Here is a 26,153-nt window from a genome sequence, read left to right on the forward strand (position 1 = left end):
GGTCTAATTGTTTTGCAGGATTTTGGGAAAGCTTGAAGAACTTAGAAGGATGTATTGTGTTCATACCATACCAAAAACTGTAACAACACCTTTTTTTTTTTTCTTTTTTTTCTTTTTAAAAAAAGAAGAAGATATATATATATATCAAAATTCAAACATAAGTATTTTTGCAAATTCTGTTAAATCTAAATCCTTGTAATTTTTTTTTTCATAAAAATTAGTATTTTGAGAATTTTGACACCTCTCTATTAAGATTTAATGGAAAATCCTAATGAATGTGTGAAATTGAAAAGAAAAAAAAATGAAATATTGATACATCAAATTGAGATATTTTGAAATTTAAGAGCGTAATTGTAAATGTGATGAAAGTTCATGAGGTTAAGTGAAATTTCCTTAATAAATATTTAAGAGTGATCATCCTAAAATCAATAATAATTTTGAAAGCTAAATTAATTTTAAGGAATAAAAAGAAAATGAAGGTCATGACTCATGCCTGTGCTCGTGTGTCCGTGACATGAGTGATGAGTGGAAGAATGAACGTGGCCTGAAATGCAAGCTGCTAAGAGAGATGCCCATGAGAAACTGGACTGGCCCAACATGTAAAGGGCCCAAACAATCGGTAAACCTGCTGGATAAGGCCGAATTCGAAAACTATTCATCCTCTCAACATAAAGCCTGAGTTTTATTCTTTTTGTTTTGGATAAGGCCCAACATGAAACTTTGAGCATTTTAAATGTTTTTTTGTATGACATTGAGCCTTTAAGAAATCAATTAGACCACTAATTAACACTTCACCCAACCAAAAAAGAATATAATATACTCTTTGTTGTTAAACAAAATGAGTTAAGCTGAGGTGAAGACCCTCCATGAAATAAGACCCTAAAAAAGTGACCTTAAAAGCCTTCTTGTAAGAAACAAAATTTCTTATAAAATAGCATTTTCAAAAAATCCACCTTACCACTCAAATTTGATTTGAGTAATGCTAAATTTCAGCGAAAAATTCGTAAATTTTGCATTTAGCATGTGATGATGGGAAATTACCTAGTAGTGTTACATCCACGTAACCCATTTACGGAATTTTGAAAGAAGAAGAAGAAGATTCACTGATCTCTAATCCTATCAATTTTATTTATTTTTTTTGAACTAAAATATTCAGTATATAATTGGAATCTTATGTAAGCTATAGAATTATGAGAAGCACTATATATAAAGATTGAGTTTAAGATAAAGTAGTGATATGATATGTTGGATTAATTGAGAGATTGATGGTGGACATGGACATAACGGTGGAGATATCATAGAGTTAGACCATGATATGACATTATGACTTAGTGGTTACTGGTTTAGTCCAACTTACCATCATATTTAACTTTTGGCTTCACAACAAATGGATAACCAGAATATTTGTGCATTGCAATTCATACCATTGATACCAAATTAATGATGCATGTAGAGAGCATGCATGCATGCATGATGCAGCATCGGTTTACGCACATTAATTACATTTCTATATTTATTTATGTGCTACAACAACATCACGCTACTTTACAAGAGTCTTGGTGCTAGGAGATTGATTTATTTTATGGTTTAGATTTGTTCTGTTATGTTTAATGGTGCTATGTTGGTGTACATAATGTTACGTTATTTAAAACTATAAATGACGTAACAATATACACTATACAATTTAATATGGATTATAATTCGCATTGAATATATGCTTCATAAATGGCTCAACGCTCAAAATACCGGCCCTGACACATGCATGACCCTGAGTATAGTGAAGGATCCTCTTCCATTTCAAATGAAATGGAAAAAAGCCGGTTGCTTATAAAATAAGGAGCGAAAATGTTCAAAAAACTTGAAATGACAATTTTGCTCCTTATTTATAACAAACCCATTTGAAATGGATGGAGATCGAGGATACTATTCCCCTGAGTACATGTAAATTTTGAAAGTAATTAATTCATTTATTACACTTATTTCACATGACTTGACATGTTTTAAATAGCTCTTTTATTTTTTTCTTTTTCTTTTTCCTTTTTTTTTTCATTATACGTAGCCACAAATGAGTATAATAAAAAGTGTGAAAAGTACCATTTCTAAAATTTTGATAAAGTTTTGTTGACTGAAATTAGTATAATATTATGAGTAATGTTACGTACACTTCACGCTCATGTCACATGCACCGATTGTTATGGTGTGTTTTAAGTGTCTTAATTATACTTTTTGTTTTTTAAGTGATTGATATTGTAAAACACATCATATCAACCAGTGTGACATAAGTGTGAAAATTAACTAGCATTATTCTCATCCCATCGTTCCCTAACTAAAGTAAATGCAGGGAGGGAGAATGAGGAAAAGAGTTCATCAGGGTATTGGTTTGTAGGGGCCGGCCAATTAATGGAAACCCTAACTCTTGCATCTTTTTGTGACCAAAATTAAAGCAAAATAAAAACAAATAGAAACAAAAGCAAATAGATAAAAAGTTGTGAAAATCATTGAGCACTCATTAGAAACTTCAACAAATTAAGGACTTAATTGGTTAAGAAAACCTTAACTTTAGATAATTAGATATATATTAAGACCACCCAATAGTTCATTTGATGTATAAATATCCTATCAGGTTAAATTTATTTTCTTGATCATAAGATGACATATTGGGGGGTCGTGTCATATATATAAGAGACATTTGAAGGAGATAAAATATATATATGTGCTAAAGGTGAAGAAAGCTAGGTAGATATATATATATATAGGTTGTTTAAGAGATCATGATCGACACACGTCCCATAGAAAAAAGGGGGGGCAAAATATAAGGTGAATGAATGTAACACATGTTTGGGTGATATTTGAAGCTGTTGATTAGACTAACCAACTTACGAGGGAACAGACCCATCTGAAGTTTGGAGGTAATTGGGGTCCATCCCCATTGCTTTCGAAGCAATTTAGACAACTTGCCTTCAGTCCTTGTATGCTTGATAGCTTCCCACTCTTGTCAAAACCCAATCTTCAAACTGTAGTTGGTGGTACCCCATCCAACTTTAGAAAAAAAATCATGCAAATTTCTTGTTTGCATGTTTAAGTATATCTCTTTTCCCCCAAATAAAAACCCTTTTTTTTTTCTTTTTCTTTTTTTGGTTATTTTCAAACAAACGACTCTGATAACGTTTTTGTATAATTATAATGATGTAACAGTTTTTCTTAGAAAAAAAAAAATGATAAACTTCATTTAATCATCCTGAATTTCCATCACTTTTATAATGTTTTCCCAAAGTTCAAAAATCCCATTCCTCTTATTATGGTTTAGGGTTAAATCAGACGGTCAAATGACAAGATTACCCTTATACTCTTGTAAACTCTATCAAAATATATAATTGCCCCTAAATTACAATTATTATTATTATTATTATTATTATTATTATTATTATTATTTAAATATGGGTGTTTGAGGAATTTCAACAACTTCCATTACGATTTTCTGTTAAATCCTAACTAAGGGGTGAGATTTATTTATTTTAAGTTCGATACATTGAATTGAGAGTTTTAAAACTTTAAGGGACATTGCAAAACTAATGAAAATTCAGAGAATGTTAAGTGAAGTTTCTCCAAAAAAAACTTCTATCAATGCATGTTTATTACACTTATCTCATAATTCTATCGTTTTTTTTTTTCATGAATATTGAGTAATGTTATTTAGTAGATTCTTATATAACTGTAATACAATTAGGCCATATGACAGTGAAAATCAGCTTTTGATTTTGTTTATAAGTGCGGATTCAATGACTGATTTTCACTATCACATCATCAAATTGTATATCAATTTACTAAATAATATTCCTATTTAAAAAATACAATAAGCCTTTCAGCTTATGGGTTGTTTCAAACCTCCTTTACTAATATTTTTTAAGAACAACTTTTTTTTCATAAATTGGGTTGAAAAAAAATTAAGTCCTTTATTATTATTATTATTATTATATATATACTTGAAGTTTCTAATTAGAAGTTGCCAAAAGAAAATATTGCTTGCATTTAGAAGCAATATTGGAACAAAGACTACCAATATACCAAGTGGTAGGATACCTATCATATCATGATATAATTAAGGCCTATTGATATGATGTCTAAGGCCAAATCTATTGGCAATTTCGTGTGTTTTGCCGTTTATTGCTCCAATTTGGTGCATGCCGAATTTGTGGGACCGTTTCCGAAATTGTTTGGCAAACTGATAACGTTAATTTGTTTTGTGGAAAATAATAGTCAATAATTTCGTTGATTCTTCTGATGGGTTTTCAAAGGATTATGTCTCCAGTGTCATGAAGCACAGTCATATATTTAAATCTTTCCCTCGATTTTCTTTAAGTAAAACTCACTCTAAATTAAATGAAAAAAAAAAAAAAAAAAAAAAAACCTGAATTATGAAATGAATCCTCTTCATTGCGGATTATAATTAGGATTTTCTCCACATCAAGTGAAATGGAGACAAGCTCTTTTATGATCAAAATTTGGTTTTTTTTGTATTTAACAAAATGGGCGGAGCTGGGTTTTAGACATTGGGGGGGACTAAGAAAATAAAAAAAAATAAATAAATAAGGGGAAAAAATTTTAATTTTTTTTTTTCTTTTTAAATTTTTTTTCCTTGGGGGGAGGGCCGGGGAGGAGGAGGTGGGGGGAGGGGGGAACCTTTGGCTTGGGGGGCCGGGCCAAAGACTAGCTCCAGCCATGTTTATTGTGTTGGTGCTTTAATGAAATGGGGTGATGTAATGCATGTTAATTGTGTTGGTGCTTTAATAGGTTCTTGATAGATTTCACCTCCTCAGATAACAGATCTAAAAGGAGAAGGGAGCATATCTGCTCCCTTCGCATATCCATTTTCCTTTCCACTCCCCGGTCCTATCCTCACCCTCCTTACTTTTCTTTTCTTTTTTTTTTTCTTTTTTTTCTTCTTTTATTTGTAGGTGTTCTCCGACCAGATTAGCATTTTTGGCCTTTCCGTTATGCATCCGTCCATCTACTTCCGTACTGTGCTGTTCATCGATCTCTTCTATAGCCGTTGCTACTAGTTGCTAGTTGTGTTTTTGCTTTGAATGAAAGTTTTCTTCTCTATAGATCTGCCTTTATGGGTGATCTATTAGATGGAAGTTAATCAGGTGTGAAGGGTTATCTTTAACAGCCTGGATAATTCAGTGTGAGAGGTTATCTCTCACGGCCAGTTTAAATAAATTTTTCTAGAATATTTGGCTACCGTTGTCTTAGATCCAATCTACTCGGAGCTGATTTACTCTTTAACTATTTTTGTACATGGGTTAGTAAAAAATGAAAGTCATAAATAACACTTTATTGTAAGAATTTTGTTTGCATCTATGACTATGTAACCCCATAGCAGATGACGCTATGATTTTATAAACTTTATGCTTTGTGATGTAAGACTTTTATACTCATGATCTTTGATCAATGAAATACTCAGTTCTTTGGTTCAAAAATAGGTTCTTGATATTATTGGTTGTTGTCTATTAATGTATGTAATAATTGAAAAGCTTTATAAAAAAAAAATAAATAAAAAATAAAAATAAAAAATAAAAAAAAATTACATTTTGTTTTCCTTGGGTCATTATATATTATTATTATTGTTGTTGTTGTTGGTCCATTATTTGATAAAAGTGCTGCATGGTCCTAAAACAAATAAAGTGAAACAAAGATAAGATTCCATAGATTTTGAGTCAAATTAAGACCGTTAGTGGGGAGCATAATGCAAGAAAAATAGGCAGTGTTTGTTAAGAGGCTTAGAAGTGGAAACAAAGAGGAGGAGTATGGGGTGGAAGAGAAAGTGACCCACGGCCATGTAATTAACTTTGATGCTAAGATGTTGTGGGGGGAGAGGGATATTTGGAGTTGTTGATTGGACTAACCCACTTTCCAGGGGACAATCCTATGTGAATTTTGGAAGCAAATGGGTCCTTTCTGTTCTCTTATTGTTGTTTCCTCCACGATTCAGCTGCCTTCTCATTTTTGGTATCTATTTGCTTTGGGTCTCACCACTCCGAGCCTAGTGCTCCGTGTGAACATCAACCGTATGCTATGGGTCATACCGACTAATGGGTCGTGTTTTTATTGGTTTATATTTTTGTTTTCTCGATCAAGTCCATTTTGAGACAAACTAGGTCAGTCGGTGTGACACTGTTGAACGTGATAAATGTGTGATATCATAGACATCAAATAAACAATAAAGAAAAATACTGTGAGTATTACAGTTTTTACTACATTTTTTTTTTTTTTTTTTTTTTTTCCAAACTAACGTGATAGTCCATAATTGGTGAAGTGAATAAGAGGGAATAGGATCCCATACAAGTTTAAAAAAATTTGTAGATTCTCAAATTACAAAATTTAATTAGGCTATTTATTTCTATTGAAACGCTTAAAAAATGAAACATATTAAAATTACGGCATGTTATCGAGATAATCAGAAAGAATTTTCATTCGGAAAGGGCTTCTTCTTTACTTTTGCATAGACATTTCTTCTTCAGAAAGTCGAAAGACTATTTTTGCTCAAATCTTTTTTGAGTAATGCTACACATCATCCTCTTGTCCACCTTTTATCCTCCCAAAATTGATGTGGCTCTTAAAATCACCATTGGATCAAAATTCAATAATGATCTATCATAAATTCAATGGTGATTTTAAGAACCAAATCAAATTTGGGAGGACAAAAGGAGGACAATGGGATGATGTGTAGCATTACTCGATTTTTATTAAAAAGTGACATCAGAGACAACTTTTTAATAAAAATCAATTTTTTTATTATCACTGGGGGATGGGGGACGAATGAAAGTCTCATCTTTAGCATTTCCCTTTTTACAATATAGAGAGTAAGAACCTGATAAAAACATATTAAATTCTCAACTATAACATGCAATATTTTTAATATGTAACATTTTACAAGCGTTTCGATTTAAATAAACGGCTTAAATTTCATAATTTGAGAATCTACAATTTTGTTTGAAATTGTAGATCCTGATCTGAATAAGCGTTTATAGTTTACAAGTCGGTTAATAACTGATTAAATTAACAAGGACCAACCCTTTGATTTTTTTTATTTTTATTTTTATTTATTTAACAATGATTGATCCAAGGGTTAGTTGGAATCACTATCACGTCATCATCGTGGGATAATTGTTGGATAAAAATGTAATTTTTAACATTACTCTAGCTTTTTTCTTAATCATTTCAGCATTAATTATTGATGAGTAATGCTACACATCATCCCCTTGTCCTCCTTTTATCCTCCCAAATTTGATGTGGCTCTTAAAATCACCATTGAATTTATGATAGACCATTATTGAATTTTGATCCAATGGTGATTTTAAAAGCCACATCAATTTTGTTAGGATAAAAGGTGGACAAGAGGATAATGTGTAGCATTACTCTTTATGGAGACTGTTTTATCAAATTGCATGGTGTGAGCTTATAAATATTGAAAAATATTACACACTCTTAAGTATATACTCTTTGACATCGCATTAAGAAATACCATTAGTTTTTGAATTAATTATTATTAAATTTTGAATCTAATAGTGGTTGTTAATTAGTCCTACGTCTAAGAGTGTACCTTAAGAGCGAAAGTAATGGAAGTATACTTAGTATTTCCCATTAAATATTATGTCCAATCTACGGGGAGTTCAGGGTTTTTAAAGAAGAAAGTAGTCACAATTCTATTTGTTTTCCTTCTACGTTAAGATTTTGACGGAAATAGTCAAGGTGGACGTGACGATGGATATCGATGAGACAGATCTGACTGCGACCGAAACTTTAATGTTGATGTTTCAAGTTTCTATATACTTCTTGTAAAATTCAACATTATTGACTTCATTTAGTGATAAGTTTGATACTGTAACATGCAAATAGTCATGAATTCAAATCATACCGTCCGAAGGAAAAAAAAAAAAAAAAAAACTAAAACAAAACAATCCCGCTCCTATCATTTTCTCTCATTTTGGGTTTTTCTTTTGTTTATAGGTGAACTCCGACTAGATCAGCAGTTTTAACCTCTCCGCTATGCATCCATCTCTCGCCACTGCTGCTGTTTGTTAGTTGTGTTTTTACTTTGAATAAGAGTTTTCTTCTCTTTAGATCTGTCATTATGGGCTATTTATGAGATCAAAGTTAGTTAGGTGTGAAGAGTAATTTCTCAGGGTCGGTTTAAATAATTTTTTCTAGAATATTTGGCTACCCGGCCTTGTCTTAGATCTAGTCTGCTTGAAGTAGATCTGCTCTTTAACTATTTTTATACATGGGTTAGCGGAAGATGAAAATCATAAATAATATTTGGAAAATGTTAGATTTACAATACCAATACAACAACTGTACAACAATCCCTCACATGAGGGTGGGTCCCACATACTGGGGCCCACCCTCATGTGAAGGGTTGTTGTACAGTTGTTGTATTGGTGTTGTACAAGAATCAAATCCCATAATATTTTATTGTAAGAATTTTGTTTATATCGATGACTATGTAACCTTATAGCATGATGTGGCTATGATTTTGCAAAACTTTATACTTTGTGATGTAATGGCTTTATGCTCATGCTCTTTGATCAATAAAATACTCAAATCTTTCGTTTTTTTTTTTTTTTTTAAAAGAAAAAGAAAAAAAGAAGACATTTTAGGGTGCATATAATGGTAGGATAGTGTTATTTGCACATTTATTGTACACACCCCACATCTACATATTTTAAAGAACATTAAAAACACCTGTTAATTTTAATTTAAAATCAATTATAGAGGTCAGAGATGTGCATAAGAGTATGCAAATTAAATACCATTCTCCATAATCATTTTTGAAATATATATGGCTTAGCGTACGTAGTTTTTAACAATTTGGAAATGTTTTATTTTAATTAAACTTGGTTGTAGCCAAAAATTCTTGTTCTGAACAATTCAAATCAATCGATTGTCATTTCTAGAAGAAGATAAGATCTTAACCGATTCAACTTAATTAATTGGGTGGAAAATTTAGACCCAAACCTGAAAATTACCTAAACCGAACCAACCCAAACCAACTTTTTTCTGCGGGTTGGTTTGGTTTGAAATTCTATAAATCAACTCCTTTTATTTTTTATTTTTTTTTTCAAAAAATAATACATTTGAAAATCCGGAGCATTATTGACGTAGAATACTTAAGAGAGGGATTAGTCATATTTTAATCTAGCCAATTGCTCAATATAATCTAATATGGAATACATGCATGACTATATCTCGGCCAATATAAAATAATGATATATTTTATGGTTTTTATGGTTGCGACCGTCCAACGTACGGCCTTGTGGCCGCACGACAACAATCTCTCGTTTCAAAATAGCCAGGGAGGCCCCCCTTTTTCATTGGTATGTCGACACAAGCTTGGGGATATCCTTTTCCATTGAGCCCTTTGTTGATCCTGAACTGAATATGAGTAGGGCTGATCAAATACCCGCGGATCCGCCTCAACCCGCACGCCCCGCCCCGCCCCGCCCCAAAAATCACGGGTTTTAGTTGATTTTTTGCGGGTGCGGGTCAAAAACTGGTAAACCCGTGCGGGGAGGGGCGGGTTGCGGGTTGGGGTTTTTAAAAACCCCGGGGACCCGCCCCGCCCCGCACATTAAAAAAAATAAAAAATAAAAATTACACATTTACAGTGCCGCACGCCCGCACCCCCCTCCCCCCCTTCATATTTTTCCTTTCTTTTCTTCGTAAACCCTAGCGCCGCACACACCCTTTCACATCTTCTTCTTCTTCTTCTTCTTCACGATTTCCTACCGAATCATGCGTGCTACATCTGCTCAAATGGAATTATGGAAGTTGATTGGCCTCGCTGAGTCACCAGGAACGGCGAGAAGATCGTCGACGCTCCGAGGAGACCGGGAACGGCCGGCAGATCGTCGACGCTCGCCTCAAGAGGCCTCGCCGTCGTCACCGATCTTAAGGTCACTGACCTCTGAGTCTCAACCCTTTTTTGTGATTTGTTTGAATCTGGGTTTTGTGATTTGTTTGTGATTTTATTGTTTGAATCTGGTATAGTGGTATTGTTTGAATTTAATTTTCTTGTTTGGTTCCTGAGAAAATCTAGATGTTTCTAGACCTAGGTATAAAACCCGCATATACCCGCACCCCCGCCCCGCATCACCCCCGCACCGCACGGGTTCTCCCCATTTTGTGCGGTTTGCGGGTGCGATTTTCGCAACCCGCAGGGGTGCGGGGCGGTGCCAAAAAATGGGCATCCCCGCCCCCCCCGGCCCCATGCTCAGCCCTAAATATGAGCCTTCTTCTTAGATCCCAAAAAAGCAGCCCGGCCTTAACAAGAATCATATGTATTTTTAATTATTAATGGTAATTACATTTTCACCTTGAAAACTGGGGTGGCTGCGCGGCCACCCTTAGAGGTGGCTCCAACCAACCCAGGTTCCGAGCTGGCCTAGATCCACCCCAAAGGTGGCCGGAGCCACCTGTATGGGTGGCTAGGGTGTAACGACCCACCCCAATGACACAATATTGTCCGCTTTTGACTCCCTAAACCAGACTTCCTAGAAGGTCACCCATCCTGGGATTGCTTTCGCAGAAGCACGCTTAACTGCGAAATTCTGATAGGTTCATGACCATCACGGCTTTAAAACGCGTTGTGTCATAAATGATGCATTTATACATATAAGCATATCCTCATTCACAGGTGATGTGGGACGTCACAATCACCCCCTCTTTGGACCCAGCGTCCCCGCTGGCGTCCCTTATTGGGCTTGTGCACGCTCCTACCATCTCAGGCTGGGCAATGGCTCTGATACCATTTGTAACGACCCACCCCAAATGACACAATATTGTCCGCTTTTGGCTCCCCAAACCAGACTTCCCAAGAGGTCACCCATCCTGGAATTGCTCTCACAGAAGCACGCTTAACTGCGGAATTCTGATAGGTTCATGACCATCACGGCTTTAAAACGCGTTGCGTCATAAAGGGTGCATTTATACATATAAGCATATCCTCATTCCCAGGTGATGTGGGACGTCACAATCACCCCCTCTTTGGACCCAGCGTCCCCGCTGGCGTCCCTCATTGGGCTTGTGCACGCTCTTACCATCTCAGGCTGGGCAATGGCTCTGATACCATTTGTAACGACCCACCCCAATGACACAATATTGTCTGCTTTTAGCTCCCCAAACCAGACTTCCCAGGAGGTCACCCATCTTGGGATTGCTCTCGCAGAAGCACGTTTAACTGCGGAGTTCTAATAGGTTCATGACCATTACGGCTTTAAAACGCGTTGTGTCATAAAGGGTACATTTATACATATAAGCATATCTTCATTCCCAGGCGATGTGGGACGTCACACGGGAGCCACCCCTGGTCTAAGGCGTGGCAGCAAGCCAACCCTGGCATAAGGGGTAGCCGCATGGCCACCCTAGGTTTCGGGGTGGCTTCCTCCCACCGGCAAACACACTCTTTTTATTATTATTATTATTAATTGTTTAATTTTAAGGGTAATTTTTGTAAATTTTAATTTTAAGTTAGGATAGTTGAATGTTCTCTTATGATCGAGATGTCAATTCATGGCGGCATGTTGACAATGACCGGTAATTCATGAAGGAAAATGTAATTACTCTTTATTCTTACATACATTTTAAACGCATATTTTAATAAACTAAATTAAAAAACATTTAGCCTTAATAAATAAAGAAAAAAGGACTTTGTCCAAATGATATATATATATATATATATATATATTAAAAAAAAAAAAAAAAAAAAAAACCCTTGGTCCTTTCTAATTAGAGAAGACTGAAGATCGAGCATAAAAAATTTCAATGATGTGACACATGTCATTGAGCCCTCTCACACTGCACGTGTCAAGCTGTGAAACTGGTCCCACGACAAGGGAAGGGGTTCAAAACTTCTCCGGCCAGGTGCTCTTGATGAAGTTTCGACGATGATGCGTCCACATAAAGAAGGAAAAAATAAAGTAGAAAAGGGAACAAAGTGAAGAAGGACATATGTAGCTTGTAGCTCATCTCTTTATATATGCTCCCCATTTCTTTTTATCCACTTCTGTTACCACTTTGAACTTAAATCAATCTACCTCACTCTGTATCTCATTCCTATAATTGCTAAAATAATTTCTGTTTTAGCAAAACATTACAACTACTAACAAACAAATTAAAATACAAAATGCTTTCAAATTATTTAAAATTATTTGCACTTTTGTGTGTCACATGAACCACATTATAAAAAAGCACATTTAACTTTCTTCTTTTTTACTATAAATTTGCATGATATTTGTTAAGTTAGTCAATGAATAATCAAATCATTATTATTACGTACAGATCAGCCATTCGTGATTTATCCTAATTGATCCTCCCCATTATTTTATCTTTATTTGCATTCTTCAACGTTCTAGTCATGCCAAAATATCTCTTTTATTTTCTTTTCTTTTTTATCTTTCCTTTGAAAAAAGAAAGAAAAAAAAACCACCACAAATAAAGGATTATGACCACTACGAAGATGATTAAAAAGTACTAATATATATATATATATTTAAAAAAAAAGAAGGTACTGTTAATTAATTAAAAATGACAAAGAACACATGGATTATCCTCCAAAAAAACTGTCAGATAACAGTTTGTCGAATTCTCGATCGGCACGGAAGGGTAGAAAAAAGTGATGATGATCAGAGAGAGAGAGAGAGAGAAGCGCACGAGGGGGCAATCCAATCAAAAGGAGGTTGAACCGTGGACGTGAAAGTGAGGGAGCTAGCTGGGTGGGCGTACGATAAGGATTCTCGCTGTCGGCTTAGGTTAGCCCCCCCCTTCCTCCGTTTCTAACTAGCTACTCCTATTTCTCTACGTGTCTCGACGATCCAGTAGGGTTACTGCTCATTTGTGTGATTAACGTGGGGTGTTTTGTTCTTCAATAATGGCCTTTTTTACTCCATCTATGGAAATCATTGAAGAACACCATCAGATCCCATTCATCTCCTTCATTAATTAACGAATTAAACCCATTTGCATTTACTTATTTTACTTCCCATTTATACCACTTTCTCAGAGCGTTTGGTTTTCAATTGCTTAAATAATTAATTACAGAAGCTTGGTGATCGAGAATATAAATAATATTGTTCTAATTAAGCATATTAACCTTTCGATTAGGATCACCAAACAACAACCAGCATACTAACTGAAAAAAAAAAAAAAAAAATCAATCAAAACCCACTTCTTGAAGAAGAAGAAACTAATAAATTCTTGATTAATAACATATGGAGATAAGTTTCAACATGAGCTACAATTTGTTCAAATAAAAATCCTCAAAACTTCCTTTAATGGGTATACTAATATATATATATATATATATATAGACACTCTCATATATATATGTGATAGCTAGACGGAGCAAAAATTAGGAGTAATTAATTAAGGGTCACCACACTCGTGCCAGCATACAAGCATGGTGATGCATCGGCGGAGTATATAGAACCTTGCTCTTTGCTCCTTCACCAGAATACTGCATCTCCGGCCGAACGCTCTACACGGGTCTCGCACGTGCTTGCTACAGAAGCTTGTGCTTTCTTGATTCATCGCTGCCTTCTTCTTCTTCTTCTTCTTCTTGTGTTGATGATGGTGAAAACTGGCCGGAGAAATGAAGAGCACGGAGATGGCTGGAGAGGGTGTAGTGATGAAGGATTTTTTTTTAGTTTGGTGGATATGGGGAGAGGGGGTTTATGGCTTTTATATTAGTGGATTTAATTATTGGTTTAAGGATATATACTTGAAAAATACGAGTTTATCAGTTATCAGTTATCACCTCTATATCATTCTCCCCTGCTATTTACAAAAGGGGCATAAGGTAATTTCAATTCGGCAAATATGTTGCTCTGGCCCGCATACAATTCTTTGGTTTTTATGCTATTTTTGTTGGTGTCTTTTTTTAAGTAATTGAGATGGCAGTTAGAGAATTACGAGGTTAATTATCACCAAATAAAAAGTTTTATTACTTATAAAAAGAATAATTTTTTTTTTTAATAAGTAATTTGATATTTGTGTATGCAAGGTTCTTGTGTTAGCGCCAGCCTAAACTGAGATAGAAAATAATAATAATAACAATAATAATAATAATTCTGTTGATAATTCGTTGAAGGGAAAAAAGAATCATGTGGTTTGTATGATCACTCAAGGATTTTTTATTTTTTATTTTTAAGGGAAAGATGGAAATTAGGGCTTTGTTTCTCATAGCAATAATATTAATAAATAACTCAAAACACTTAAAAATGTTTTTACTTTTTTGTTAGATTAAAACAAATTTTCAAACTAAAAATAAAAAATGCATTAACAAATGGAGCCCTTGATGTGAGTTCTACAATGAGTTTCATGTATTGGGAGAATTACATTTAAGCTCTTCAAACTATCAGTCGTTTTTTAAGTAGTTTCTTAAACTACCAACTCTCGCACTATGGTCCCAAACTACTAAATAGTGTCAAAAAGATCAATTTTATCGAAATATTCCTATAATACCATTGCTACATATCATATATTTCATTTAAAAATATTAAAAATTAAAACTATTAAAAAAATATTAATTTTTTTAAAAATATATATATATATATATATATATGAAGGGGTGGCTCGAGCCACCCCTTTGGCCCAAATTTTTGCCAATGAGTGTGGCCCTTGGCGGTGGTTCGGCCACCCCACAAGCCAAAGAGGAAAAAAAACAATAAAAAAAAAAATGAAGAAGAAGAAGATAGAAAAGACAAAATGTTGAGGGTTTGGCTATTGGGGCTGGCCGAACCATCCCCAAGCCAAATAGAGGTGGTTTTGGCTACCCTCAAAGGCCATGGGGTGGTTTGAGCCACTCCTCATTTTTATTTTTATTTGAATTTTTTTAACTTTTTTTTTTTTGATTTTTTTTTAAAAATTTTTGAATTTGAATTTTATTATTTTTAAATTGAATATTTGACACGTGACATGTGTATCATAAAAATATTTCAACACAAAGAGTCTTTTTGGCACTATTTGATAGTTTACAAAGCTACGGTGCGAGGATTGGCAGTTTAGGAAATTACTTCAAAAACGGCTAATAGTTTGAAGGGCATAAATGTAATTTTCTGTTCATATATTTTATGTTATATTCCTAAAATTTGAATCCTCAAAATGGCTACCGTTGATATGCCTTGTCCCACCAATCTTATCATAAGATTCACAAGTAATTGCCTCACTAAGATATGAAATATGTGGTGTGTATAGAGATTATTTTATGACTAATTAATCCGCCTTAGTAAAATGAAACATTTGGTCGAGCAGTGTTAAGGAACCTCGGCATTTAGTACTATAAATCTTTCACAAAACTAACGTGGTAGTTTAGGTGACATTCTTGTGGAGTTTGGACTATCATATCAACCACCAAAAATTAAATTTGTCTATTAATTTCTTTTTTTGTTTAGTTTTTTCATTAATACGAACTGTTAAGTGAATTTATAAAGAAGTTATTTATTAATTTATTAATATGCAAGTGTAAGTCAATGGATAGTGGTAATTTCTCCGCTTCTTTCATTTTATGATTAGGATTAATGTTGTTGTATTTAATGGTGTACGTATGGTAGATGATGTCACGTGATAAATGTATTAACTCGTCATTCAAAAAATTTAAATAAAACAACATCATTTACATTATTAAATATCATAATATTAAATCTTGACCATAAAATAATTCTTCTGCGTTTCAGATCCTATTCTCTTTGATTAGATCCACTTTCTTGCTTTTCTTTATTCACATTAGAGCATCCCCATTGGATCATCTAAACTTCAATCTATTTTACATAACCAAAATCCACTTTTTGCTAGTTTAGATAATCACCTTTAAAACTATCCTCCATCCGATTATCTACATTTCTATCTATTTTATTAAAATAATTATTTTTAATATATATATATATATATATATATATATGTTAAAACCTCATACCCACTCCTCTCCCCAAACCCGAAATCATCTCTCACAACCATTTCATCAAACAAACGACCTGCACTTTCAAGTTTTGAACCACTTTCAACCCAGTCGACCTTCATCAGCTCAAGCTTCAAAATCCGAAAACATCAAACACAGAGAAAATGCAAAATTATCACATAGACACCATAATTCACCACATCATATCTCCACAATTATAATGGCTTTGAGTTCCACAATCATGAAATCCTTCACCTCAACCATAATTCACCATACCATAATCAACCCACCGGATCAAAATCAATATCAACCCACCGGAAATCAAAATCAAAATCAAACCCACCGGAAATCAAAATCAAAATCATCCCACTGGAAATCAAAATCAAAATCAACCCACTGGAAAATAAAAATAAAAATCAACTCACGGTGAATCTTCTCCGTCGGCGGCCCATGGTTTCCATCGAAATACCAAAAACTTCCCATGGTTTCCACCGACCCGTCGCTGGGGCTCCACCGGTTCCTCTAGAAGATTCATTTTTGGGTCCGATCGAATCCCGAAAAAGGAAGGCAGCGATGTGATCCCAGGGTCCCGATCCAGTACTACTGCAAATATATTTGAAGAAGAAAAAGAAATGAAGCAGTGAGGAGAAAACGCAACGAAGAAAGAAGATTCAAGAGAGAAAAGAAAAACTAATAAAATATTAATACATTTGTGAACAGTGTCACACTGTTCACAAATCCAGATCAAATCTAGACTGCGTTAACATACATAATCAGGTGGAGGGCCTTTTTGGTGGTTTGTTTATCTATTTTAGATTTACAGTGAATTTTACATAACCAACCGTGAATACTCTTAGTATGTTCAACTTATTAATGTAAGCTTGTAAGACTAAGTTATTTATTTCGTCAGCCTAGAAGCTAGGCATGTGGGCATTGCCGACTAGCTAGCTAGTATAGACAATAGGACATTGTGATAAGTGGTGGAATTTCTTTTCTTTTCTTTTATTTTTATGCAGGCTGGATCTCTTGAATGTTTGAATTAATCCTGAGCTTGGAGATGGCATTGTCTGGTCTGTCCGGGGTTTGAACTTCAAAACCCAAAATTTCCTTTTCAAAATTCCCTATATGTGTTGATGTTGCTCAAAGATAATTATTAAAATACATTTGAGTTTTTTTTTTCCTATTCATAAAAAGGCAAAGCGGACGATAAAAAATTATAAACGCTCTCTCAATCCCGATTGAGTCATAGCATGATCATATTCATCTTTATTAAAACATCAATAAAACTCAAGATGATTTACACTAATCACGCATGATAATCCCCATTACGAGAGTTCATCGAACTCATGTCTTAGTGTTTACTTAACTACTTAGAATTACCTTATAACATTGAACCGCCACCATTGATCATTGATGGTAAATTAAAATTCATGCATGTGAGTTTGGAAGTGGCATTGAATTGTGGGAGTGCTTTCCAATACGTACAGAAATCAGATGTGGAAGCTGGGACCTGATTCACAACCAGACATTCTCGCATAATGCTCGACATATGCTTTGACCATCATCGCTGGATTTTTGTGCACCTTTTTATTTTTTCCTCTGCTTTTGTTTTGTCGGCAAAAGATGAGTTGCATGCAATGCATCTCTTTTCTTTTTTGTTCCTTTTTCTCCAAGAAGAACACGATCAGTAAAATCCCCATCAAAATCAAACCAGCTAATTTTCAATGGACATGTTAACTCTTTCTCCAAAGAATATGATTCAAAATCATCCATCTTTAACGTACGCTAAAACTTTTTTTTTGTTTTTGTGAGGATAAAGTTGAAGGAACATATATGGTGGCCTGCTCCATTGTAGAGGATTTCTGGACCAGCACGAACATAAGAAAAAGGACAATCCAAGAGATAAGCCCACTCAAACATTCAATGGGCTCAAAGCCTTCCAAGTAAGGCCTTTAGAAATTAATTGTTATCCACAAATTACTTTTTTTTCTTTTTTCTTTTTTAAATGTAGTTATACACAAAGTACTGAGTCCCACACCGACAATATATACTTTATAAGCTTGCTAGATTGTGTTCGTAGAAAGGAGAGATGGTTGGCACCTCCCCAGACAGGGACGGGAACAGCCTTCGGGCTTATCCACACACATCAGGTTACGGCTACCCACTTCTATGTTCTTATTATAACCCAATTTTTATTTTTATTTTTATTTTCCTTTAAATAATAACACTCGTATGGAAACTTCCAGATATAGAAACTGTGTTAAATTCACATTACAATGTACTTGCAGCATGTCAAAATCAATGCCTTGTGCCTTATTTTCCACAACAGCTTCTTGTACGTCCAGTTGTCCCTACTAACAATTTGAGTGAGAATTCAGTTTAAATCATGCTAAATGGTGATATAAAATATTACAAAAGTCCACTAGGGCCTTCCAAGCCCAGTAGCCCTCGGGCCCCAAGGAGGTCCGATTGCTCGCAGGAAGCATCCCCTTGACCGATGGGTAGCCCCTAAAGGGGTTGGCCAAACGACGAGCCTCAAGAGTTTTATGAACCTAAACATGACAGGAAGGCAATATAAGGAAAGTCATCCCCTCATTAACGACCTTACCTATTTGAACTTGACGCTTTAGAAGGAAGGATATTCATATGAATATGTTGCCTTCCATGAGCATCCTTTGCCTATGGTGTTTGCCATATCAGATCTACTTGCCTTATTTATGGTAATCATATATAAAGAGGGCCACAAACCCTAATTTACATGCATGTATTCTTGGCCATATTATCAGGGTGCAATCAACCGTATCAACACTAAACAATTATTAGAACCTAACTTTGTATAATTTTGTGAATGACAAAACAAAATCCAAATTCAACTAATGTAAGAGTTTTCATGTTAGGGATGGATTTAGGGTGAGATATGTTTAGTAGTTGAGTTTGAATAGAATCTCAATTAATAAGGATCACGTTATTTAAGATTAAGATTAAAGTTAATTTTATAATTATTTTAACCTTTGTAATCTTATTAATTTAGGTGTGATCTTATTTTAGTGTAGAGAAATGATTCCTACACTTATTTCTCACAACAGCCCCACAACAAGCTGACGTGGCTGGTAATATTTTATTATTTTTTTACAGAAAGAAAACAAAACAAAACAAAAAAAATAATAAAATATTACCAGCCACGTCAGCTTGTTGTGGGGCAGTTGTAAGAAATGATCGAGTGTAGGGATAATTTCTCTTTAGTGTATTTAAAGACTATTTTGTCGTCAATAAAATTATCAAAGAAAGTATTTTGTAATCAAATCTCTTTCTAATTTACAATTTCATCGTACTATATATCCTATTTATAGTCACAACCTAACTAAAGTAACGCATCATTTCACTATCACCCAAGACTGACCACTACAACTTCTTTGTAGGTCCCGTTTGGCAACTCTATTTCCTTTCCCTTCTCTTATTTTTACTTCTTTTAAAAAATATCAACTTCAAAACATTCTAATTTTTTTCACTTTTTATCTCACATCAATAATTTTTATTACTATTTAAATAAAAAAAATTCACTACAAAACAATTTTTTTTTTTTTCATATATATTTTTTTTTCTTTTTAACTTTATATCACATAAATCACGTATTACTACTACTAAAAAAAATTCCACCTCAAATACGAGGAAAGAGATTGCCAAATGGGCCGAAGTCCCCGTTTGACAAATCCCCCCTCCCTTCCCTTATTTTCACTTCTTTCAAAAAAATCAACTTCAAAACATTCTACCATATTTCAAGAACAACATGTCAAATTAAGTCGAGTAAATATGTTTTGAAGTGAAAATAATAAATAAACTCCGAACTATATAACTACAACAAAAAAATTTACCAAATATGTAAAGCAGTTAACATAAATATTTGGTTACGAAGTGGAAACTCTTTGAACTCAAATGGAAAAACAACTCCGGGGCAGCCAAACCCAGGAAATCAATTAATACGAAGAAACAGCGAATTACAAGAGGTTAATATTCACAAAACCTTTGCAGTCGTCACACTCTTGAATTATAACAAGTGACCTACTTGTTTGCTTCTCTTTCAGAACCTCTAGATAGTTCTTCTTCTTGATATTCCTTAACTGGAACTCTATTTGGCTTCAATTGTTCATGACTGATGGTTGAACTAAAAATTCTAAGAGAAATACATTATAATTCTATAAATGCCTAAAACCCTCTCTTAGTACACATAATTTGAAAGTAGAATTCCTTAACAAATTCGTGCCTGGAAGTCTCTTTAAATAGACCATTAAAGAAAACACAGATCGAGTTGGAATAGGATTTTAAAAAAATTCGTCTATATTTTCGGTCATATATTTCAAGGCGATTTTGACATATTTGTTTCCTTTTGTATTAGCTTTCCAATGCCGCTAGTTTCACCGCAATCCAATACTTAAGCCGTATTTGCCAATACTAAAAGCCTAACATGAAGTAACAAATTTCAAATTTCAAAAATAATATTTACACCATCTCGAGAACAAACAACTAACTACTAGGATTGATAACCAATCACACCAGATTTTTGCAAGAAAAGATGAAATCAAGTCCTGTGAATAAATTAGACAACCCAGTGGCAACACAAGGGACATGAATCGCTCTTAACAAACCACTTAACGATACAGTTGCGATGGTAGACGTGTGAGCATGGCAACTTAGCTGCAACCATAAGGTCCTGTAAGTAAAAGGCACACTCAGCATGCTCTTCAATTTTGACCTCTTTTAGCAGTTCTATTGTAGATTCCAATGGCGGCCTACTCCGTTCGTTCTGTGGTCGCTCTTCATCATCCAAATTGAGTGACATCCTTCCACTAGAAAGTTCCAACCAATGCTTTGACATGTATGCCGTGTAAATTATATCGTACCTATGACTCAGCTTCTCCATCTAAAAAAAGTAATCCCAAAAGAATAAATATACTCTCAATAAATATATAATTTATTGAGATCTTATTATTTTCAAGTACCTCTGAAGAGGAACAGATATCTGAAAATAATGAGATCTCAATAAATTATGTAAGTACATGAAAAATATTGAGATCTCAATAAATTATATATTTAAAATGAAATATATAATAAAAGACCATACTTGTAATGACCCCGACTCCCTTTCAGGGGTAAAGTGGTCTTTTACTACTTATGAGAATGGATGACTAAGAATTTTTAAAAAAAAAAAAAAAAAAAAAACTGACCTTGTATATATATATAATATTTTGTGCTTTATTTAAATAACCGTTACTATTTTTTTAATATCTGATTCCTTTAAATTTAAAAAAATTTTATATCAATTTAAATTTTACCTTTTCAGTTAATATTTTAAAACCCTATTTGCCAAAACCCTACTTATATAAATAAATTAGTGACGCCTCTTCCTTCCCCTCATTGTATTTTTTTTAGCCGCACACCCCTGTCCCCTTACACCATTTTCGGCTCCTACAAACAATGTATCATCTTGCCTCTTAGCTATTTCTTTAGTTTTCTTTTCGGTAAAACGTTTACTGTTGATTTACCTGTTTGTCTATGTTATTCCACTTCTATTGTCCTTCACCTAATTACTTTATATTTTTTTTTATGTGTTTTATTATCTTTCATGTCAGAAGAACAATGAAGTACTTTGACCTTTGCTTCTTGAATATCAAATATATAGCCTTTGTTCTTTCTAACTATTTGTTTTTATTTGTTTTTATTATTATTATTTCTTCTCTTCTCTTTTCTTTGCTATGGGACATGGTGGGACCGTAGCACCTTTGTCCTTATCTCCCATCTTTTGTCATTCACATGAGATATTATTTTGTACGCCTAAGAGCATTCACAGCAGCTTCCCTAAAAGGGGTCTGTTTCTTAAGTTTTAGGGAAAATTTCAAGAAAGATACAAAAAACTCCTCCACAACAGCTTTTGTTTCCCTGGAAAGTGAATAGTGCTTCTGAAGCACTATTCACTTCCCATTCAATTGTTTATTTACAAAATATATTATCTCTCTCTTACTTTATCTTCTCTTTCTTACTTTTAATTAAAGTAAAATTATATATATATAGGGAAAAATAAAGGGAAGTTGCTGTGGGGTGTTTTTTGTTAGTGAAGTAAAAAAGTAGTTTTGTTCCATATATTTAGGGAAAATGATTGGGAACCTGCTGAGAATGCTCTTAAACCTCTCATTTTTTATTTTTTATTTTTATTTTTTTTATATACTTTAATCCATTTAGAAAGCAGCCCTTGTTTGAAGCGTTCATAGCCTATTTATTCTCTTTTCTCTACTGGTCGCGTATACGCAGTTCCCGAACGCTATATATATATATATATTTGTTTGTTTGCTTTCTTTTCTGTTCTTTTATTTCCGGTACAAGTCCTAAACTACTTCTGTTTTTTTTTTATTATAATTATTTTCCCTCTACTCGTCTGTCCTAATGACCCCATAACAAATCTTCCTTGGCATAACTGTATTAAATTTTAGTTATTTTAATTTTGTCCCACAGAGAAATAAAGACAGTTTTAATTCAAGTGTTTCAAAAGTTCTTGTAAATTGCTTAAAAATTACGGATCCTTTTTAATAAAATATTTTGAATAGATGTAAAGTTTGGTGATACATGAATTTATCAAATTATATGACTTTAATAGAGAATATTTCGTATGACAATTGCCTTTATTGAGTTGTATTTCTAATATTAGTAAAAGAAAATGTATTATTGCTTATTTAATGATTTAGGTATTATTCGATTTATTAATGTGCTTAAGGAATCCATTCTCAGTAGGTTAGCAAGACGAATCTTAGTGGTGTTAGTGTGTAGTCTAGTGACTAGCATGAGGTATTAATTTATTTAAACATGTACCAGGTGACTAGTTAGCTGTCGAAATATTCCAAAGACGTACTGCGTTCAGAGATGTAAGGGATCCTCTACCCCTTCTAAAATTATTTTATGTCATATTATTTTATTCATTGATTCTAGTATATTTACAAATAATTGTTATCGTTATGCATTTCAAATTTATATTGATGCTTGAAGGATTGTTTTAAAATAGTTTTGAGATGAAAGTTGTAGGTAGAAATGATATTCTTTAAATCAGCAGTTTTAAGAAAAGCTTTAGTTATAAAGGATTTTCTAATTATAGTAAATTGCTTAGTTGGTTCTCGAGACAGGAAGTTACTACTTTTTGAAATTAATGAAAAGAGAAGTGTAAAAACCCTCCCACACATTGCCTCAAGAATTACTAAACATAGTGAAAGGAATAAAAATAATTTATGAGAAGGAGAAAGATTTTTATAAATGAGGCACGTGTGTGGAAGAGACTATTATTTTGGCCTAGAGATATTGACAGAGATTCACAGATGATTAAGCTCGGTACCGTTGCTTGAGATGAAAGCGCAACCGCTGAATGACGTTGAGAAGGCGGAAATCCGTCTCCAAGTCATGCTAAGTGCACTTTGATTAATTAGCTGATAAGGCAGGCTTGCGGCCAATAGTTACCTACCATGGTCACAGCAAAAACCGCGCAACCTTAAGTACACAAGGCGTAATTGTGTACATGGGCCTTAAATATGAGAAGTTTATTTATCAACCAATAATTTTATGTTTTACGAAAAATGCCGAACATATATTTTATATTATGGAAATTTTTGATCTCAAGTGTATTTAATAATCGTTTTGAAAAAAATAAATTTAACTCAACCATTTTATGGTTGAGGGTTACCTTACTGAGCATTTCTCGCTCACCCTTATTTTGTTTTGTTTTCAGGTTATGAGTAGAGTGACCTAGGCGGCCGGAATGGGATTTAGGCTAGAGTTAGGATATTGCATTTCATTTATCTTATCAAGTGCACCGGCACAATAAATTTAGTTTTACCATGAATTTTCATTTATTGTATCGAACATAATGATTCTTTTCGAATTACTCGTTTCCGCATTTATTAAATCTCTAGGTTTTAAAATTATTTTTCTGATAATTTATTTAACTAAGCATATTAGCTAGGTTATCTGGCAGACCTTATAAATCTTTGCGGCTTTGTGTAAGAAAATGGACTAACCTAACCCTAGCGGTTTGGGGGCGTTACAATACTACTATCAAGTTCATAAAAAAGATCATACCACATTCAAGTCCATAACAAAAAACCTGATTCAAAACAAAATAGAACTTACACAAACCTCGTTTCTTTGGTCTTGCTCAACCCTCTTCTTCATTCCTAATCACACGTCACCATTTTTTAATTCAGACAGTAAGTGGATTGTCACAGAATGCAAGGGCTCTAAGTATGTTCCTGGTTTAAATCCAAATGGAAATTTATTAATCACGTCAAACAATCGGCAACCAAATAGCTTCTCATTGCTGTGAAAAGCACTCATAGCTGCATCTAAAATCTTCGAACAATACGCCAATCTTAGCTTGCCAACTGTTAGTTTATTTTAGTTGGCTACATTCTGGTTGACAAAAACGCCTCCATATTTGGGACTTCCATATCAGGGATTTTCACAACAGGGACATCGTAATTCCAGAGGATTCCAGAAGAATTGTTGCCGAATATTTAATTCCAAGATAGAAAGGGCTGAACATGGAAGTAATCTGCATAGAATTTCACTAAGAATGAAATATCCTGGTGAAAGAAAGAATCTGGAAGATTTACACCTTAGAAAATCGATTTTTCCTACAGAGCGTCCGGACGCCCAGTTGCCAAGGTCCAGACACCCAAGTCAGAAACTTAGTGTCCGATCAGGGTCCAAGCGCTATAGTAGATGGTGGAGTCAGAAACTCAGTGTCCTATCAGGGTCTGAACGCAACAGCAGATGGTGGAGTCAGTAGCTCAAGGTCTGGACGGCCCAGCTGATGCTAAAGTTAGTAAGTCTCCATTCGTACAGGGTCCGGACAAAAATGCGACGATTGCAGACGAAGAAAGGGTTTTCATGCATTCGTCCAGACGCTAGGGTTACCGGTCTAGATGCGCGTCAAAAATTTACTAAAGATTCAAGTGAAGGTCTGGACGCCACAAGCTCCGTCTAGACGCTGCCTATGGAAATTCGAGTTTGAATAGAATTAGGATTTCTGAACCCTATTTAAAGAGGCTTGGAGGCTGTGTTTTGTAAATGAATTCAGTATAGAATTTTTGTGTGCTAAAAAAGAGTGTTTAGGCAGATACTGTTAGATATGCTAGTTCTCTTATAGTTTTTATTTGTGTGATTTGATCAACCTTTTGAAGTCTAGCTTAGAGAGGAGCTCTAAGCTAAAGGAGTCCATTGAAGAACTCTTCAAACATGAGGTTTGGTTGAGAGACGTTCACGTATAGGTACATGTCAGAGTTAAATGTACGACTATTGCATCAGGGTTATGTGAGTACGACTGCTTTGTAACTAACTTTTTCTTCTGAATAGTGAATTTCCTGGGTTTTGTTGCCTCGGAGTGGTTTTTTGTCTTTGGTACAAAGTGTTTCCACTTTGTCACCAAAATTTCTGTATTATTTGCTTTCTGCATTTTATATTTTGGTTCATTGGTTGATAACACACAAATGAATCTTTATTTTTCACCAACAACTTCCCTCCCCCACCCGCATCCTTCCCTAGGGAAGGTATTTAGATTGAACAATAAATATTTCTTCATGTCTAAATCAGGTTTAATTTTTTTAGCCTCCTATTGATAGCATTTGCATAAAACAATTGGTATATTCAAGGAACTTTTGTGATTGGTATTCTTTTCTTCTTCCTAATTTATTTTTTTATTTATTTATATTTCCTCCCTAGTTTTGTTATTATTTTGCACTGGAAAAATTTTATGGAAAGGGAAGTTCACAAGTCCCTTATAAACCGACTTAAGTAAAAGTTCTTACTACAATTCATTTGCAAATTGATGTTGCAATCCATGTGGTATATTTCCTGTATCAAACACGAAAATAATTAAATTTGATTGTAATTGACGTGGCAGCATCACGTACACTGTCGCATCAATTTATAAATTCATGTTATTATTATGTCAGTTATTAAATAAGAAAAAATGAAAAATTAACTCATGTAGTTTTACTGAGTTGGTTTAAAGAGTGACTAAAAACTCTATGTAGGAAACAAAAAAAAAAAAAGTTTTAAGTTTTTTCTACTAAATAATTAAATTTGATTGTGATTAACGTGATAATATCATATAAACTATCACATCAATTTATAGAGAATTACAGTAAAAATTGTAATGCCCAAACAT

General features: G+C 34.0%; 1 non-coding gene across 1 annotated transcript; it reads left to right on the forward strand.

Moving 5' to 3' along the window:
* The first annotated feature begins 18,022 nt into the window (after window positions 1-18,022).
* Window positions 18,023-18,148, forward strand: LOC133865125 (U6atac minor spliceosomal RNA). Its single transcript, XR_009899650.1, has one exon. It is a non-coding gene; the product is annotated as a U6atac minor spliceosomal RNA (small nuclear RNA).
* Window positions 18,149-26,153: the final 8,005 nt, after the last annotated feature.

The sequence above is a fragment of the Alnus glutinosa genome, chromosome 3 (genome assembly GCF_958979055.1).
Source record: "Alnus glutinosa chromosome 3, dhAlnGlut1.1, whole genome shotgun sequence".
Taxonomy (NCBI): domain Eukaryota; kingdom Viridiplantae; phylum Streptophyta; class Magnoliopsida; order Fagales; family Betulaceae; genus Alnus; species Alnus glutinosa.